General features: G+C 40.4%; 1 protein-coding gene across 2 annotated transcripts in view; it reads left to right on the forward strand.

Moving 5' to 3' along the window:
* Positions 1 to 21,556, forward strand: part of znf536 (zinc finger protein 536) — a 240,464-nt gene that overhangs the window by 14,228 nt on the left and 204,680 nt on the right. For both annotated transcript variants that reach the window (XM_086026490.1, XM_086026489.1), the window contains exon 2: positions 15,208 to 15,286. The gene's annotated coding sequence lies outside the window, so the exon portion shown is untranslated. The remainder of the gene's footprint in view (positions 1 to 15,207; positions 15,287 to 21,556) is intronic.

Below are 21,556 nucleotides of genomic sequence, written 5' to 3' on the forward strand. Positions count from 1 at the left end.
CTCAACCCACCTCTGCTGCTTTGCGGAGCTTCAGCGTGTGCTAATCAGTGCCTTAATGTCTAAAAAGAAGAAGAAAAAGAAGAAGAAAGCAGTAGAAGGTCCCTGGAGAAGGCATGCTTAATTCCACATTAGTGTTGGGACGTTTATGCAAAAGTCAACAAGAAAGGTCCCCGAAGGCAAACGGCACGAACACACAAGTGTCTGTGAACACCTCGCGTGAAAAGCGCGACTTACAGAGGGGAAACTGTGTCTTATTTATTTATGGAGATATTTTTGCTTTATTCCAGGTAAATATGTGACTGTTTGTTTACTTTGACCGCCGGGACGAGACTTCCTTAAATACGTCTGCTTCTTTTAACTATCAAAAACACACATTTTGTTAGACTTTAAGTGTTGTTGTTTTTTTGTGACAACTCCAAACATTTTTTTCTTTGCCAATATATAAATGTAATATATTGTTTAACCCATTGTAACAGCTGCATGGCTACAACTTAGCTTCCTGTGTTAGTAAAGTTGTTGTCAGGGGCAAACATTTCACTTGGTTCCAAATGATCAATTTTGCAAAAAAAACCCAAAATGCAATATTTGTTGTTTGATATGTTTTTGTGACCAGTTGGTGTTGTTTCATATGCTTTGGCTCAAGCTCTAACCCCTCCACACCAGTCTCGGAACACTAAAACATTTTTTAGCCCAAGTACTGATTTTCTTTTAAGGCACTAAATGTCCCGAACTTTGGCTTCAAATCATCAACTCCATGAAAGAAAACAATCTTAAATTAAAGTAGCATTAGCTCAAATGCTAACATATTTGCGATGCTACGTTTGTAAAGTTGACAAGATAAAATTCTAAACAATAACAAAGATCTCCAAAACGTTACAAACATTTGTAAGCCAGTTGCATATGTTAAGTGGTTACCGCTAATCAGCTCAGCTGTCTGTGCTAGTAGAGTTGGTGTGTCCACTTGTTGGTCAAAAATCAACTCCACGAAAAACAAGTAGAAACAGTTGTCTTAAGATAAAGATAACATTATCTCAAATGCAAAAATTTCTGCTATTCAGCTAACAAATTAGCACTGAAAACATTGATAACAAAAGACTGTGAACCATTATTTGCAAATCTTGCCAGTTTAGCTTCAATGCTAACATCTCTGCATCGCGTGTAATGTAAATCCAAGCAGTGATTACCAAAACACTGTGGAACAATTTTTCAAGATAAATAGCTTATCTCGAACGCTAGCATCTCTTTATATAAGTACGGTAGGCCCACGCTATCGGTGGGTGATAGGGACCCGTATCACCCGCGAGTAGCAAAAAGCAGTGTATAATTCACAATTACTATTTTCACAATTATATAAATTAATTACCGAAAGACTCTGCACCAATTTGTTTTTTTAATGCAAGTTAGCTTGGCTCAAATGCTAACATCTGTTATGTGTATGACAGTAATTAGGAATCCAAACGTCAATTACCCATATCCTCCGGACCAACATTTCTAAATTGTCTTAGATTAGCTCCATCTCTGATACACATGAAGCATAAATTAGCATTCCGAACATTTATAGCCAAAACACTGCCGACCAAATTTTGTCAAAGCTATCTTAGCTTGCATGCTAAAATCTTTGCGACGTGTGTAACATAAATTATCATTCCAAACATAAACTAGTAAAACCCTGTAAAACTGGTAACAATGGATAGTAGGAAGTTTTTGTAAAGTGCTGAAACCAAATGATCAAATCCAGAATAAAACAACGGAAAAAATTATTTGCCGGGGAAATCTATGCACGTGAGAATGAATGCTAATAATCAAATCAAATTGGAAATGGGGGTGCTAAAGTTAGTTCCGCATCAGCGCAATTTTGTTGCCAATCGCGTTTTTTACTTTGAATCGTAGTTGTTTCCCATTTTATTTTCGCTGTGGCTTCCTGTGTGGGTGTGTATGTGTGTGTGTATGGGGGGGGGGGGGGGGGGGGGGCGTAATTGGTGGGTGGGGTTGTTCTCTGGGTGTTGCACTTCCCTGACGGAGGTCACTCTCTTCCTTGCCGTTGTCCTTTTTTCTTCCAATTTTGTTGTCTGCAGGCGGCCGCTCACACGCTTTTGTTGCCGGAGGTAATCTGCCAAATGATCTTAATTATGGAGGTTTTGCACCCCCTCCCCGTCAGTGAACCGCAACCACCCCCCCACACCCGCCAACCCTCCCTTCGCTTCCTCGCTTTGCTTTTTCTGTGTTGTTCATGCTTTTAATCAGGACCTCCCAGTAACGTCATCGACGTTACATGCTAAAATAAAATAATAATAATAATAATAATAATAATAATAATAAAATAGAAGCACACAAAATAAAATAGTTTATTTACACTTGCTTTTAACTGGATTATTAAAAATAAATTTGTTCCGCAATTATTGATATTTGTCATTAAACCAACGGCAAATATAATGGGATTCACAAAAAATAAAATAAAACTTAAAAAAATATATATAATAATGATAATAATAATAATAATAATAATAATAATAATAATAATAATAATAATAATAATGGGCGGTACGGCGGGCGAATGGTTACCACGTCTGCCTCACAGTGCAGAGGTCGTGGGTTCAAATCCGGCCCCAGTCTTCCTGTGTGGAGTTTGCATGTTCTCTCCTTGCCTGCATGGGTTTTCTCCGGGTACTCCAGTTTCCCCTCACATTCCAAAAACATGCATGGTAGGTTGATTGGATCCTCTAAATTGCCCCTAGGTGTGATTGTGAGTGTGAATATGTGTCTCTGTGTGCACTGCGATTGGCTGACAACCAATTCGGGTTGTACCCCGCCTACTGCCCGAAGACAGCTGGGACAGGGTCTAGCATGCCCGCCACCCTTGTGGTTTGGATAATGGATGGATGGATAATAATAATTTATGAAGGAATTATTAGGTTTTAGCCCCTTGTGTCACCTTCCACTTAATATAAAAATATATAATAAAGGGAAATAACTAAATATTCCATCTTATCTTTTTTTATCTCATCTTATCAAATGTTCTGAAATTCTCCCATTTTATCATATTGAAACAGATTTTGGTCAAGAGGTCTAATTGAGTAAAAAAAATTTTTTTTTTAAATTACCCTTCATAATCTTTAAAAAAAATTAGCCAAATTACATTTTTTAAAGGGAATTTCAAGATCCATTGATGTGGTTTGCGTGAAAAAATTCAGCTGAATTTTTTTTTTTTTTTTTATCAGAAAAGGTTTTGCACAACTTGTTCAAATTTGATGATGTCATGTCTAGGCCACAAATGTGGTCACATTTAATGAAAGAGAGGTTGGAAATTTGGCTCCCTTAAAGCTTGTGTGTGTGCATGCGTGTGTGAGTTAACATAAGGGCAGGGGTGGGGTGAGTGGGGGTAATGTCAGAGGGGGTCCGAGACGGGATCTATTACACAGAAAGAGGCGAGGCATTGACGAGATGATCCGATGAGGATTAGACACACAATCCTGATGGACACTGAAAAGGTGACCACAGCGCAAGTGTGTGCGTGTGCGTGCGCATGTGTGCGACGCCTCACCATGATACCTAAAAACCCCAGAGCCCAAGCCCCCACCGCGCACCCCACACCCACCCTTCTCTCTCTCTCATTTTTTTGTGGGTGCTTCCGGGTCATGCCAAGGCTAAACATGAGAGCAGTCCAAAAATAAATAAATACTAGCAAAAAAAGAAAATGTTTACAATAAATGTGCAATAACTCAAATGCTAAAGTCATAAGATGAAATCCAAATATTCCTTTCCAGAAAATTGTGAACTAATATTTGCACAGCTACTTAAAATGAATTGGCTAATCTAGGAACCACTGCTAACTAGATTAGCTGTTAGCATAGTGTCTAATGCTAACCACTCTGCAATGCATGCAGCCTAAATTAGCTATCTTTCAGGTGAAATCAAAACATAAATATTGAATAACGCTGTGAACCAACATTTGTAAATCTATTTAGGATGGATAAGATAAGTTGCCACAACTAGTTAGCTGAGCTACCTGTGCTCAGCGAGTTTTCATAAGATGCGGAAAGTCTTTTTTTTTTTGTGGGGGGGGGGTTCAAATGTTCAAAACTAAATGAAATCAAAGAAAGAAGACTTCTTAAATGCAGGTAGGCTTAGCTAAGAATTTTCTAAAGTCTACTTTCAACTCAGAAAAGACAAAAACGAAACATCTTCCCTAAATTTACATTTAGGGATTATTCATTTTTGGTGACAATGGCAACCACTCTGCTATGCATGTTGTGTATGTTAGAGAGCTTTATGAGATAATGCCAAACATTAATAACAAATAACATGATACCAACATTTGGTTAGCCATCCAACAGCTTAGCTGTAGCTAGTTACAGTGGTTATGCTAGTTAGCTTAGCCGCATGTGCTCATAGTGTTTTAAAAAGTACTGAATGCCAATTGTGTGGTTTCCAAAGGTTGAACTCCACCAAATAAAAAACTACAAAAGAAGACATTGTCTTGAATGCCTGTAGTTGTAGTTGTAGCACAAATGTTAATGTATTGGCAAAGTGGCAACTTATAGTTAGCCAAACGTCCTTTGCTGGTGGATTCTTTTTCCATTAATATCTTCCTGAAAAAAGAAAAAAACAAAGACAAGTCAAAGCATTAATGCTTTGAATAACTTTAGCATTAGCTCAAATGCTAATTTGTGCTAAATGGCAACTGCTAGTTAGGGTAGCTATGTGTGCAAATGAACTTCATCAGGCATGAAATATCCTCTTTTTGGCTCTGAATGTCCTCCAGAAATCATGACACAAATAAAACATCTCGAATGACTTTGTCATTTGCTTGAATGTCTCTATTACTGGCCCTTGCTAGTTAGCTTAGCAGCCTGTGCTAGTTGCTAAATATGATAACTAGATATGTCAGCCCGGCTAATTGCCATACCTACGTGGTGGCCATGTTGTTAGGGGTAACTTTCGCATCAAAGGCAATGCTTGGACATTGAAAATAAGGCGAAACTTGTTTTCAGTTTATTGGCATCCTCAAAAATGAAATTTGCTGATGGCTTTGACCCTTGTTCTAGCTTAGCATCGCCATAGGCAAGCAGCTCAAAAGAGGAGTGTCACGTCACCCTATCTTTATATCTATGTCGATAAATGTCCATATTATGGTTCCAAATGATCAACTCTAGAAAAACAACAAAATAAAACATTGTGAAATTTAGCATTATGTCACATGCTAACACCTCTACTACGCAAATAATGTTAGTTAGCAAAGAGAGTAACATTGAGAACAACATTTTCTGAAGCAGTTTCAATGGCTACGCTAACTGGCAGCTGCTAATTTGCTTTTTGACGGACATTGTTTTTGGTTTTTTTCCCCTCTAAACAGAGAAATCTTGTACCTTGCTAATAGTTTCGGCTGTCACTCCAGCTTTTGTCCAAAGTAAGTTTTACTTATCTTAACTTATCTTAGCTTATTTTAGCTTAGTTTAGCTGCTAGTGGTCCTAATGGAAATTTATTGTGACATTTTGTGTGATAGGATGGGCCCCCGCCACTGGTGTTAAACGGTGTGACTTGCATTTGGGGAAGTCTTTGGTGGAGAGGAGGCTGTTGTGTGTGTGTGTGTGTGTGTGTGCGTGTGTGTGTGTGCGTGTGCGGGGGTGTGTGGGTGTGTGTGCGTGCATATATGAATGTGTGTGTGCATGCATGTGTGTGTGTATGCTTATATTATTAAAGGTTGCCTGGGTGCTGAAGTGCGACAAAGCAGATGGCCTTTACATAAAACATGCTAAGATGATGATTAGCGTCCTCCTCCTCCTTCTTCTTCTATTACAGTAAAAGTAGCACATGTTGTTTCTATAACAACGCAACACAAAAGTTTTTTTTTTCTTTTGTTTTGTTTACTAAATCCTATCTCAATGTTGTACATGTACATTCGACACAAATATTCAGGGAATAAAACTTTTTCGTTTGAGCTTGTTTCAAATGATGCTTTATAATGTATAATTTATAAGTATATATAAATTGTGCCATAGAAAATTAAGATAATAATTTTCTAATATCATCTGAAAAAAACACAAAATTTTATTATTTTCGTTACATTAAAAATTAAAATAAAACTCATGGGATGCTCCTACTCCCATTATACAAATATCATCATATTTAGGATACAATTTTAATATTTTTTTCTATGAATAAGTCATACCATACTGAAGAAAATTTGCATTTAGCAAAAAATAGGTCCTAATATTTTAACAGAAAAAATACATTTTATGAGAGTAAAATCATATTTTCCTACTAAAATTACTAATATGGGAATAAAGTTATTTAATTTTTCCACTGAAAAATATTATTAGTTTTTTGTTTTTTTTCATATTACCAGAAAAAAAAATTCCTACTTGTTTGAGAAGTGAAGTTGTGATATTACAAAAAAATTGAAAGGAGTAATGGCGTATTTGACCTTATTTACTTACATTACTTTTATTCTTACATTTTGAATATACATATTATATCATATTTTACCAGACAAAAAAAGAAAAAAAAAATCAATAATATTTATTTTTTTCCATAAACAATTCTGAGAATGTTTGAATAATTTCCGTAAGAAAAATATAAGAATAAAGTTGTAATATTACAAGAAAAAAAAAACGCTAATACATGACAATAATGATTGCGGGTGTGCTTGAGCCTATCCCAGCTGAATCTTTTGGAAATGTTTGGCATTTTGAAAAAAAATATTTTTGAGAATACAGTATAACTATAACATGTTTTCCTTAAAAAAAAAAAGAAAAAAGAAAACGAAACAAAATTTGATGATGTTGTCGTGAGGATCCTGCGAAAAAAAAAAAAAAATTGCCATCATGTTTTTTTATGCTGGATCGTATATGACTTTATTTTCGCTTCATATTTTAAAAGGGGAGCACTTGATGTGTGCACCTTGTCACACAGTTGCTGTCTCTTGGGTCAACATGGGGTGTGTGTGTGTGTGTGTGTGTGTGCACGTGTGTCGCTGCGTGCGTGTGTGTGTGTGTGTGTGTGTGTGTATGTGTGTGTATGTGTGTGTATATATGTATCCTGCTTACTAGCCTCCTCAAGTTTTTATCACCAATCTGTCATGCACAAGCACGGAGCACACTTCCAATTATGTGTGTGTGTGTCTGTGTGTGGGTGTGCGTGTGTGTGTGAGCATCTTCAAATTCTTCTTTGCTGGCCGCTTGTGTCCCTCCTCATCCCCATCTCGTCTTGCTCATCCGCCGCCTCTCACAACAAAGCGTGTTTGTTGTGTGCCGCATGCTTTTGCACTCTCACAATTAACCAGAATTCAAATGAAGGCGTTTTGTTTGAAGGGCCTGTGAGACTTTTTTTTTTTTGGGGGGGGGGTTAACATTTAAAAAGTCTCGTCTGTTTTCGTTTGTTGTCACCACCTCCTCCGGTTCAAGCACTTCCTGTTTAGCGTCGGGCGACTGATGAAAGTTTGGCGCACCTCGCGCTGTTAAAACGTTGTTTAATTGGGCGGGGAAAAAAAAAAAACCAACACAAAATAAACCCTTTGTCGTTGCTTTAAAGAGCAAAACTTCACATGTGCGACTGAACAACAACAACTACAAAAAACACTTTTAATTCTGTTTTTTGGTACAAAATCATCTGTACAAAACAATAAACGCTTTAGATCTTCTCCATTACACACACGTACACACACACGCGGATGCTGCAAGGAAGATGAAAAGATTCAAAAAGAAATGTGACATTCCTTGCTCGCCTGTTAAACTTGCGATATTGTTGTCTGGCTCACGCACACGCACGCGCCCGCCTACAATGTTGCATGTGTGTACGTGGTGGACTTTCGCGACTAAAGCATCAGAACCCATCTGGCGGTGGGCTCGGCGGTCCGACCGGCTTCTTAATGACCGGCACGTATTCTCAAATGGGTCTTGGCAGATTATTTGCAGGTACTTGACTTGCATCTGTTTGCAATTTTGCAAATGTACGTGCACCACTTGAACCCGTTGAAAAAGAGCGAGAAGAAGAAGAAGAAGAGAGAGAACGGAGAAGGGAAGGCTATTTTTAATCCCGGAGATGACGACAGCTGTCACAAAGACGCGCTGGCCGATACTGGTGGTCCGCACCTGGACTCAAACTGACGCACGTTCCACACAATCAGGATTTTGGAATCGTTTTTTTCCTCCATAGGGAATCATGGAAATAGAAATAATCAGTTCCATCATAAAAAGCTTCATTAACAGTGCATGTAGTGTTTTAATTCACACGTCCCGATTCTTAAAGGGGATCTCAAGGCAAAACAAAAAAAATGCATTATCATGTTCTATATGCCTACAAATGTAAACATCAGAGATGGGCATTCTGTCCCAGGGACGCAAGGCTCCGTCCGTCCATCCACAAAATGGATGTCCGTCCATCGCGTCTTTTAAAGTCTTTCAAAAAGGACGGACTAAGCAAGGATGGAAGTGGGTTTTCTTCTGTCCCTGTAATCGTCCCTAACCAGGTCAAGTACCGACTGACATGTTGTGCGTTTTACAAATCAAGACCACTGTTCTCTTCTGTGATACCACGGAGCCGCCTTTATTAACTGGCTGCGCAACACTTCATGTGTGCTCCCTGCAGTAACATTGTATAGGCATAGTCTGCCCTCTAGTGGTTCAACACATGTAATACCATGGATTATGCCACAGGACATTTCACTGACTGACAGAAATAGTCTGTTTTGTGTATGTAATCCGGGATACTATATGTATTGGGCATAGGAAAAAGATGGATAGCAATTATGTTTTGTCAACTAACCTTATCCCTTTGCATGCAAATTATGTCCTTGTGTGGGACATCTTTATACCGTAAAAATCTCTGCCAGCGCCTACGTACACTTAAACGACCCGTAAATTGAAGTCTTTTGTTTCCTCCTAAAATAACTATTTTATTGGAAAATAATGCAATAAGAACTGAAAACCTTTTGCGTTATAATGCAAAAGTTTGGCAATAAAACGCATATAAAGAAATCTTAAATATTCTCGTGATATCCCCTGGCTGTCTCTGGTCAGGTGACCGACCTGCGTGAAGTTGGCAGCTAAATGCTATCTTGGTTTAACAGTTGTAAACAATTCAATCCAGTCACGATACTCCCAGTCAGTAAGTGGATGTGCATAGGAAATCAGCCAGGTAATGAGCTTTCAATAATGTTAATGAGTGCACGGACACTTTTTTTTTTCTGGGCGGCTGAGGGGGCGGACTGACAGACAGTAAGGAACGGAAGTGTTTTAAAAGGACGAGGACGGATGTGGTCGGACGACATTTTTTTAAATTTTTTTTTATGAATGAAGACAGAGGGACAAGGACGGAAAGGTACCCAGGTTGCGGACGGAGGATGTACCAGCAAAAAAGGCTAAAGTGCCCATCTATGGTAAACATCCATCCATCCATTTTCTGTACCGCTTCTCCTCACAAGGGTCGCGGGGCGTGCTGGAGCCTAACCCAGCTGTCTTTGGGCAGTAGGCGGGGGACACCCTGAACTGGTTGCCAGCCAATCGCAGGGCACACAGAGACAAACATCCGCACTCACAATCACACCTAGGGGCAATTTAGAGTATCCAATTAACTTACCATGCATGTTTTTGGAATGTGGGAGGAAACCGGAGTGCCCGGAGAAAACCCACGCAGGCACGGGGAGAACATGCAAACTCCACACAGGGAGGCCGGAGCCGGGATCGAACCCACGACCTCTGAACTGTGAGGCGGATGTGCTAACCAGTCGACCACCGTGCCGCCCTATGGTAAACATGATATTCAAATTAATTTTGCATTTGTGGAATAAGAATGAAACAGATTAATCTGTTTTCATCATTTTCAGGGCCTTTGTCCTGTACCGCCCTCTGCTGGCGACCGAAATCGATGTCAAAGTGCCCTCGGGCTCGTTTTGTGAACATTACGGCTCACCTGTTTTCTGGCTTTGGTCACATGCATGATGTGTTGGCTTTAGAGTGCCCCGTTGTCAGCCATGAGTGCATACACATCACACAGGGAAAATGGAAGAGCGAGGGAGGGTGTATTAATATCTTTTTTTAAATTCTGACATGACAGACAGCATTTGGGCTGGGGATTTGGGCCAGCGTGGCTGTTTTAGAACACCTCGCAGTCAGCCGTGAGTGTACATGTACAATTAGAAAACACGGCAGCGTAATGAGAGGAATTGTTTTATTAGTCCAACTTCTCTGGTTTGGCTGCAGTAGAGTGCCTCAATGTCGGCTGTGAGTGTGCGCACATCATGTAGAATAAGACGGAAGAGTGAGCAAGGGGTATTTTTAATTTGTTTTTTCAGTCTAACTTAACAGCCAGCATGTGCGACAGGGGCTTCGCACTGGCTTTGCTGTTTTAGAGTTCCTCGTTGTCGGCCTTGAGTATATGCATGTCACACAGAGGAAGAAGGAAAAGCGACAACAGTGGCAACATTTACAAAATATATCCCACTTGACTGCCGGGACATTGACCTGACAAGGCCACTATTGAGCGTCTCGTTGTCACCACATGGAAAAGCTCCATGATGACCCGATGGGATATTTTTCAGCGACCAGAGGCTTAGCGGATATAGTGTAACAGCTCAAACATATAGTTACGTGTAAGCATAAGAAAGATGCTAGACCAAGTAGCATCTGTTTTTTAGCGGTGTGTGGTTTCACACATTCAGCAGACACGCCCACAGCGTTTGAGCAGATAACATGTCTTATTTTTTCTTGATTTTAAAGCCTAATTTTATGTTGTTGTTTTTTCAATGTTTCCCAAATTGTTGGGCTACTTTAATGTTTGTCATTTTGCAAGATTGTGTATTTTTTCATGTGGTGCCTCAGTGCCGTTTTGTGGATGAAGTGCGACAGGTTGTGGAGCACTGCTTGATTAGCCCCTCCCCCACGATGACCTCATGATGACATCACACCTCCTCGTTTCAGCGTGTACTTCTTCCCAGCTCCTGTGTGACTTCACCGCTTGTTATTTCTAGCATGTGGCGAGCAGCTGACCGGCTTAGCCCCCCCCCCCCCATTGAATAATAAGGTGGCCTATTGTCCCGGCCGGCGAGCCCACCCTGGCTGCGGTAATTGCGGAGGAGGTGGTTACAATTACATTAATGACATATTTCATCAAGTGTGTTTATGCAGCGTCAAGAAGAGGCCCAACTTTTGTTTTCGCATTTCCACCCTGCCCCCCTTCCATGAACCCCCCCACCCCGTCTCTCCGTAACGCTCTTTGTGCTGTGCTTTATTAGCGACAAGGGAAAGGGGCGGTGCCCCGAGGAGGAATTATGGCCAAAGTGTGTGCCTTGCAACTTTTTACCCACACCCGCCGATCCCCCTCCCTGCTGCAAATGTTTATTTGAACAGTAAGCTCGTGATTTGAATATTTGTAATCCGTGCTTAAATTTACAGGCCAGATGAACTTTTTGGCACCGAGTGGCAACCATAAGCGGGATTTTCTCAAAAAGCTTGACAAAATTTTAAGCCATGTGCCAGCCTTATATAATTTTACACCATGGCATGAAAGGGGGGGGGGGAATGGTGGGGGCACAAACAGACTGACATCTGTCTTATTTACTTTGTACTTTAGCCGTTGTGCTAATGCTAGCACGTGCCAGACGCCTGAGCAAACATCTTGTTTGGCAAGCAGGTTGTTAGCAAGGAATGAAGGAATCGAATGAGTGAAAGAAGGTAGTAAGGAAGGATGGAAAGAAATGAGTAAGACATGAGGGAGCATGAAGAAAACATGAAGGCAGGTTAACAAAAAGGGGAAAATATGAAGGACAGAAGGAAGTAAAGTAAGGGTGGGAAGGAAAAAGAAAAAAAAAGAATGAAGGAAATAAGAAAAAAGGTGCAAAGAAGGAAACACCAAATAAAGGTGGAGTGAAAGAATGAAGGGAGGAATAAAACCAAGGGAGGAAATCTTAAGGAAAGTCAGAAGTACAGAAGGATGAAAAGAAATGGCAAAATGTGTAAGCTATGAAGGAATGAGAAAAGGGATTATGAAGGTGACAGGAAGAATGAAAGATAAAGAAAGTAAGAAGCGTTAAATAAAACAAGGAAGGAAAGCTGTATAAAAAATAATAAATGAAGAAATGTTAAAGGATGGGTGAGGGGAGCTAAGAAAGTCAGGAACAACAAGGTAGGAACAAAAGAGGATTCCTTGAAAGAAAGGAAGGCTAAAAACAATGAAGGCAAGATGAAAGAAGGAAGAGTGAAGGGACAACGAAGTCAAATGCAAAGATGGAAATATAGTTGAATGAATGAAAGAAGGTAGTAAAGAATGAAATGGGAAGGAAGGACAGAAGACACATTCATTCAGGTGTCTGCTTCCTCACTGTCTGTGTTTGTGTGTGTATATGGGTGTGTGTGTGTGTGTGTGCTAACATATTGCGTGTGTGTGTAGGGTTGCGGAGGAGGTGTGTGTGTGTGTGTGTGTCTGTTTTCGTGCGGAAGTGCGTGTGTGTGTGTGCGTGGAAAGCAGTTGGGTGAACAGATGAATGAATCGTTGGCCTCCGTCGTGGTTGGCACATAGTGGCGTGAAATGCTTCTCTTGGAGGCCATTAAGATATACATTAACCCACACACACACGATCACACGCACGTTCGCACACCTACACGTACAGACATGCACACGCGCGCAAACGCATAAATGGTTCTCATGTCACCGTTCAGTGTGAAAGGTTCTGACACAGAAGGGGTGTGGAAGTCGACCAGCTTCCCCTGAAGTGAAAGCAAAGTTATCATCATAATGTATAATAAAAAAATAAAAACATAATGAAAAATGTAAAAAAAATAGCTATATATATATTAAAAAAAAGCTATATATATCTATATATATATATATATATCTATATATATATATATATATATATATTTAAAAAATATATATATATATAAATATATATATATATATATATATATATATATATATATATATATATATATATATATATATATATATATGATGAATGTAAGTACTAGTACTAGATCTTTTAGTTAAAGTTAAAGAAAAACAGAAAAGTAATGTTTCAAGGACATGCGTGTCCAACCATCGCCTCAACAGTGCCAGTATGTATATATATATATATATATATTGCTTTCGATGCCAACTTTAAATGAGTGGATTAAAAGTATAGTAACCTTTTCCCGTGTATCTTCTACACATGCACACAAACACACTCTCATACACACATAGCAGGAAAGAATAGCATGTAGGGAGCCGAGTTTAAAGCAGTAAAGTAATAAGGCGAGAGCAGTCAAGTGTTGTTGATTCCACAAAAGATGCAGGGGAAAAATACACACATCAAAACACCGAACACATCCATTGAGAGTGCAGTACACACACATCCACACACATGAAGGGTGCAACATACACAGACACACACGCACAGAGTGTATAATCCAGAACAGGGTTGTGTGTCTGGCAGCGGATTTTTGAGCGTGTGTGCAGGGATGTAATTCATTTTCCATCTCTGTTCATTAATCATTGTTAAAATTAGTGATCCATTTCTTCCACTCTGCCATCTGCACTCAGCCTCCTCACAAACATGAACGCTGGCCTCCTAATCACAAGTGACAAGGCCTCCAAATAGCTTTTTTTTTTTTCCTTCCGTCACACTCGAGCCGGCTGACCGACCGACCGACCGCACCATCCAAAAGAGGAGGTCCGAAAGACGGCAGATGTGCGACGCTACTCAAAAATAAGCACGATATTGACATTAACTAATGCTGGACGCCTGCTCTGTTTTAGCTAACAGAAAAGCTCAAAAGGGTCCAATCTTAAATCGTTAATTTACATGTTGACACCCGATGCTCATCCACAATGTTTCGCTCGTCTTCAGTGTTTCCCGTTCAAATGTGCCTCGTTGTCTTGTTGTTGTTCCACTTGACGCAAAGATCAGCTGTCAATCAAGCGCTATCTCTTAAAAGTCGCATCGCTAACGACTTCATCGTGGGGAGGGGGCGCGCAGATGCGGTGGGGGGGTCTGCATGAGGGCCACCCGCATCTACACACACACGCACACACACGCACACACGTACAAAGCCATCATGTTGCCTTAAGTCACAATCTAAATTGGCTCCCAGGGGCATCCGACTACCTTGTTCACCAAAGGCGTTGTGTGGGTTTCCTGAGTGCTGAGCGCATATGTTACTGTAACCTGAGACCACCCCCCTCCCACTAACACACACATCCAACACACACACTTGTAGAAAGACTCACAATGCTATTGGGAGTTAGCTGCTCTGTTTTGCAAGTGTTCTCCATCAGGACCGTCAAAATAGTTTGCTTCTATCTTTTAAAGCAACACACACAAACACATATATAAACACACACACGCTCACATCCTCATAAAATGAACAGTTTTATAAGGGAAACTAAATCTCATGAAGATTTGACTTGCTAGCTTGCCATATGTTAGCACACCAGATGTTAGCGTTGTATCCCTTCTAAATTCAAATAGCACTGAATTGAAAAATATATATTCTGTGTCTGTCTTAGAAACCTTTTCATAATGTAATGTTGTAATCTTGTAATATGTTAGCATATGAACCGTTAGCATTTCATCCAGTCTCATTTGAAATAGTTTACTACATAATAGAAACTCTTATTATCAGAGGTGGGCATTCCGCCTATCCGACCTATTTATCGGCCATTTTGGCGGTGATAAATGATAGACAGGATACTTAAATCGTCTACCGTCTATGGCCGCAGGGAGGCTTCTGTTTCGCGTTGGCCACGGTGAGGCTTTTTGACAGCTTCTGGGTCCTAAAAGGAGACACATTTAGTCCTCAGTGAGGCTTCCATGCCACGGTGAGTCTTTCATTTAAAATTTCTCTCAGTGGGAGTATAAAGAAGCCTTTACGGAAGCCCGTTCAAAATGATAATTGATAGAATGTTAACATATTATCATTTTTCGATAAAGTGCAAAATTTGTTTCTTGGTCTGCTTAGCACGTTATTGTATGTACTGAAGTTGCTATCTTGCTATGTGTAAGCACACAGCGTGTTAGCGTTTTCACCCTTCTCCATTTCAAATGCTTCCTGACAACAGGGACAAATGTAAAATCCTTTTTGATCCACCCGCACACTCTCTCGTCAGGATGCAATCCTGCTATCAGTTAGCATAACGACCGTCACTATTTACTGGAGGGTTAGCATTGTCGCTACCTTATTGTTGTTGATAAGCTTCAAATGAATTGACTGTAAATGTACTTTTTCTTGCAGCCTGGTGTCGACCGTCCATCATCTTCGTTCCACACAGCGAGAGCTAACGAGCTAGCAATTGGTACCAGTCCATCAACAGGTAGGCTCGAAAATGTTTGTCATTCCGCTTATCAATTTATCCATTTTGTGTTTGACCTGGTAAACTGTTGAGTCGGAAACACGCGATGGTAGGGTTGCTGCTTTCCTTCTTGCAACCAGTCGCAATTCTCAAAGAATTCGCCTTTGCTTTTGAAGGTACTTTTGACAGATTGTCCTTGTGTGATATGACAAGAATGCTACAATGATTTCCAATATTTGCCATCACTACATATATCCCAATCAATCTTATTGGAATATTTAGAGACAACAATGTTCTCTTTGTTGGAGCAGTAAAATCAGTTTGACAGATTGTTCTGATATGATAAAACGAGAGCTGTATTAATTTTGAATGATAGCTCAGTTTCATCAGCTTGTGAAAAGTCACAATTTTCACTTTTCAAGTTATCACAAGACTGCCGTTGGTTTTGAAATAATTTTGAGAGATTGTTGTCGCGTGACAGTGACAACTCCATTGATATTTTTCTTTGCCACAATTCTCTGCCGATCTCATTTGAATTTTCAGAGATGACGTGTTCTATGTTAGAGCAAGAATACCATTGGTTGTCAAGTTATGAGGGTGTCGTGTTGTTGTCACTGACACCCTTGACGCCACTTCCTATGAGGGAAAGACAATCCGCCAATGTGAAAATGACACAAATAAGTGCACACAATTACTGATTCGACCCTCGCCAACATTTGTGTGTGAATGTGTGTGTGTAAGCGTGCATGTGCGAGTGGATGTGCGTGCGTGTCTGTGTGTGTAATCAACAGGATCTGCCATCATCGTCATAGTCAGACGGCCTTTTTATTTTCATTTGATTGATGTATAAACAATTAGTCAAAACACGCAGAGAATATGTGGCCTCCAATAACACACGTTGTGCTATATTATAAATGAAAATATGTAAATATGAGGCCTAACAGTCGTAGATGAGTGAGTGAGTGCAAGATACATTGTATTGTGGTTTCATTGCCTCTTTGACACAAAATTATAACTGTACAAGTAGTTCAAGTTTAGCTTTAGGGAATTTAGCAAGCTGCACTGCTCATATTTCATATTATTATTATTATTATTATTATTATTATTATGACAGCTGGGATAGGCTCGAGCACCCCAGCAACCCTCGTGAGGATAAAGCGGTAGAGATAATGGATGTATGGATGGATTATTATTATGATAATTATTATTATGATGATGATGATTATTGATTAATAAAGTCACAAATCTCATTCACATATACATAAGTTTTATGCCCTAATTTGATACCATCCTTTGAAACCATAACCCTCCTTTGAAATCATAATCATGGTTTGAAACCCTACCTTAAAAGTGTAATCTACCTTGAAACCCTACTTTGAGTCCCTAACCCTATTTTGAACCCCTACTTTGAAACCCGAACCCTACATTGAAACCATACTTGAAATGCTAACCCTAGTTTAAAATCCTACTTTTAAACCCTAACTCTACTTTGAAACCCTAATCCTACTTTGAAACTATTTACTATTGCATTTTTTTTTTTCATTTCACCGTCTTTGTTCTACTATTGTTATTGTTGTTGTTAAAATGTTGAGCATGTGGCATTTTACAATTGTGATTCATTTTGTTCTGTGAGTCATCTCATATATCCATGATGGACTTTAGTCAAAACCTAAATATAATGCACATGATTGTAGAGAGAGAAAGGAGGGGTTCATAAGAGGTGGTGGACGGAGTGTATTCTTCAGAGGGGGGTACGCGGTGGGTTCAAGGCAGTTTGTGAAAATTGATCTGCACTAAATTCCAAATCAATGCAAACCTTTTTTTCTGTGGGAATCTCACAACGGATCCTTCTTCACTCCAAAGCAGATGCGTCAGAGTTAAAACATTCAAAAGATTCATACATGCATATTCAAATACACTAACAACAATTACGACGACTACTTATTGTAGAAAAATAGAATGTGAACATGGGTCCGTCATGTGGAATATGACTCCAACAACAACAACACACACACATACCACGATTCAATTATTTTATCTATTTCTATTTAACTGCATCAATATAACATATGTTCAATGTAAATGGATAACCAAGATAGAAAACAATGTGCTTTGTTTCCTAATAGCAAATGATAAACATTTCTAATGAAAAAAAGTTCCACAATGTAGCTCTAATGCAACATAAACTGAAGCAAACAACAACACATTACAGTGAGTCACACATAATAGACATATTGATGGAAATATAAAAAAAAAATATCTAAATGTTATTTAATGACTTCAACTTTATGAACCATACAGAAAATGTTTTAAGTATCATTTTAACGTTTGATAAAATGATAACTGTGCTGTAGTGAAAGGGTAAAGAAAAAACACTTTTAATGACTTTTAATTTCCATAGGACATCATGAAAACATTAATATATACAACTGTAAAATACTACTAAATATAAATGATTGTTTTAAAAAACATAATTACAAAGAATAATTGTAGTAGTATTTATATTTAAATTAGTGTCACATATCTACTGCTTATTCGAGGTGGGGTTGCGGAGGTTCAACGGGGAAGCCCAGACTTTCCTCTCCCCAGCCACGTCATCCAGCTCTTCCCTGGACACTCCCAGGCCAGCCGGGAGACATAGTCTCCCCAACGTGTCTTGGGTCATCCCCGGGGCCTCCTACCGGTGGGACATGCCTGGAACACCTCACTAGGGAGGCGTCTAGGAAGCATCATAATCAGATGCCCGAGCCACCTCATCTGGCTCCACTCAACTTGAAGGAGCAGTAGCGTGACTCTGAGTCTTTCCCAATGACCGAGCTTCTCAGCTCATCTCCAAGCGAGAGCCCCGACACCCTTCGGAGGAAAGCCATTTCGGCCGCTTGTATCCGGGATCTCATTCTTTCAGTCACGCTCACGACGCACAGCTCGTCACCGTAGGAATGTATATCGACCTGTAAATTGAGAACTTTGCCTTTCGGCTCAGCTCTTTCTTTACCACGACAGACCGATACAGAGTTCGCGTCACAGCAGACGCTGCACCGATCCGCCTGTCGATCTCCCGCTCCATCCTGCCCTCGCTCCTGAACAAGACGTCAAGATACTTGAACTCCTCCATTTGGGGCAGAATCTCAGTCCTGACTCAGAGAGGTCACTCCACCCTTTTCCGACTGAGGACAATGGTCTCAGATTTGGAGGTGCTGATTTTCATCTCAACTGCGTCACACTCGGCTGCGAACCGCTCCAGCGAGAGTTGGAGATCATGGCTTGAAGCCACATTCTAGTGTCACAAGTTAACTGCTGTTAATGCTTATAATTATAAAGTTGTGAATTGTAACAGACCCTGCCTCTTCGGTCTGCTCTCCAAATATGGTTACTGTTGTGAACAGAGCCGTCAAAGCCCACATGGCAACCCGTTCATTTGAGCGTTCCCGACAATGACATCATCGGGACACCATCTTAGTTAGTTGGGGCATGGCGTCTGGTCCATTTCTTCTTTGTCGTCCTTCTTAGCATCTCTGGGGCTGCGTTAGCAGTTAGCGGTTCATCTGCTCGGCGGGTATAAATAAGACGTGATTGGCATCCCGGCGGAAGTCTCTTCACGTCTTCATCTGACAGCCTTCATTTGCGGGACGAGTGTCACACTTGGCGGTAGTTAATGATGATAATTACTAGCTTTTTTTTTTTTTTACATGGCAGGATAATTATTTAAGAGCTTTTGTGCGTGTGGTCCTAATCAGCACACGTAGATTATAGCAAAGCAGTATGGTGGCAGATCACACTCGGATGCTTCATGCTGTAGCCGCGTAGCATCGCATTGTGTTTTCTGTAGGGAGCGGGCACCCTCGGTAGCTAACTGATGTGTTTTGCTATTCCAACTTGGCTGTAAAAAAATAGCTTTGATCAACCAATTAGAGGACGGGAAAATGTGGATTCGAAATGTGAATGGTTAAAGAAACAGTCCCATTTTTAATATAACGCTCCGTTGACATAAGAGTGCCGCAATTTAGGAGTTTTTGTACCTTTCTTGCTTTGTGTTGAGATCCAAAAATAGCATTGTGAGTGAGCTTCCGATACATAAGACTTAAATATCTTCACTTCATAAGTGAAGTGAAAAGAAAAATGGTGAATTAAGGTAAAGCAGTGCCCTGGCATGTGGGCAAGGAGAGCCACAGTTGGAATTGCACTTTGGTGAACGGGGGAAGCAGTCGAACACAGCAATACAAAATGAAAATACTCACAAGGAGCATGGAGCAGACACTAACACAAACTCGCGTGATTGCGGCTCCTGACGTCACTCACTCGGCCACACAACTTTAAGGCACACAACACACTAATGTCCCACAGTGTGCTTCAATAAAACTTTATGAACCGAGATAATATTTTCTTTTATTATGTTTTGTAAGGTCATAACATTACATGATGTTAGCATGTTTTCTACACGGTGTGCTGTAGGTTGTCAGCATGCTATCAGGCGTGTACGTTTCAAAGTTAGCACGCTAATTGTGTAGCTAGCTGAGGTAATTAGGAGGTAAAATGCATGCTGTGTACATCTGTCATGGCCTAGCACAGAGAACGTCTTAATTACAAAACAATTTAGACTTCGTCGTCAACCAATTTACGCTAGCATAACAAAGGGGGAAGAGACTGGGGGCTACATTGTTAATAAGACTTTTGAGGCATACTAGAAGAGAAGACCTAAGTGACCTGTCACGTCATCTATTAGCGCCGCCGGGTAGCGTGAGGATGACACACCTCCTGAGGGGGCAGGGGGCAGTGGGCGGGGGGGCAGGGGGCAGTGGGCGGAGGGGGGGCAGGGGTGTGTGTGCCACTTTTGCTGTAAATGAATTGACTTCCTGTTTAGAGAAGCTAACTAGAAAGCAAGCAAGGGAACTTGTTATCCAGGGTCTGCTGGCCTACATTCCTGACTAATTGTATAATTGCTAAAGCTCTCCAAATGAGCAAAGCCCACCCGCCAATCCGCGGCCCCCCTGCCCCAGTCTCCTCGATCCCCCCTCGACCCCCCTCCTCCCCAAACCTCCAAAGCCCCCAGCGCCAAGCATCCAAAACACTCGCTCGCTTCAAAGCGAAAACACTAAAGACCATTTTGGGACCAATAATTATTTCAATAAATGGATATTGTTCACCAACTCTCACTGGTTAGCAAGCCGCCGCTAGTCTAATTAGCAGGCAGCAGCAAGTGAGTGAAAGTTTAGTGGAACCTGCTGAAAGTCGAATCTCGGGGAACGTTGAATCTTCCTCTTCACTGTATAGTATGTCAGTAGCAATAGCACTCAGTAGTAGCTACACTAGTTAGAATGGTTAGTACTAGACACAATCTCATCTAAATGGCAAATAGTAGAAGCTTATCTAGTTAGCTGACATCAGTACCTACAATTGTTAGCAACTGCTAGCAAAGGTTTGTCTAGTTGCCTTACATCAATTGCACAAAACACCAACACATCTAATTAGCAACCATAATTTATTTGTTCAATTAGCTGAAATCACTAGCTTGAATAGTTAGCAGGTAAGCATTAAGAAAATAGAAACTAGCTAATCTAATTAGCAAATAGTATCTTATTTAGTCAGTTGACATCAGTGGCTAATAGTTTAGCACAAACACATGTACATCTAGTTAGCAAATAGCAGAAGTTTGTCTAGTTTTTAAATAGTCTCTAGAATTAGAAAGTAGCACGTTTGTCATGTTAGAACATAACACAAGCACAAGCAATTAGCAAACAGCAGAAATGTGTCCTGTTAACTTATAGCAGTAGGTGCTGAAGTTAGTATAAAAACCTTGTGCCTCCTAATTATCAATAGCAGAAACTCTTCTCGTTAGCTGACATCATTAGCAAATAGAATGGTTGTCAAAGAACAAGGAAAGGGAACTATGGTTAATTTGGAATGCAGAAGATTTTGTTTGGTTATGTGTGATTTTACCATTATTGTTATTTTTTTTGCATCGTGCTTTGGTGCAGCTGTGGCTGTTGTAAAAGTGCGATATGAATAAAGTTGAGTTGAGCTGAGTTGAGCTGGAGTGTGAAAACGCTAGCACATCATCCTACAACACTGTAGTAAGATTAACTAATTAGCACAGGTGGGCACCGTCTACCCGTCACTAAGTTACCGTCTGTATTTCCGGCCGACCCACGTGGTCCCAGTCCGTCCCTCGATGGCGACATCCAGTCCGCGTTGAGAACCTAATTTTCACATCACACGCAGGTGCACAAGCAGTCAAATAAAAACAACAGACACACATACCCACACACACACGCACAGCTTGGTGATCAGTGA

Source organism: Filicampus tigris, chromosome 3 (genome assembly GCF_054856515.1).
Source record: "Filicampus tigris isolate MCC_2025a chromosome 3, RoL_Ftig_1.0, whole genome shotgun sequence".
Lineage (NCBI taxonomy): Eukaryota > Metazoa > Chordata > Actinopteri > Syngnathiformes > Syngnathidae > Filicampus > Filicampus tigris.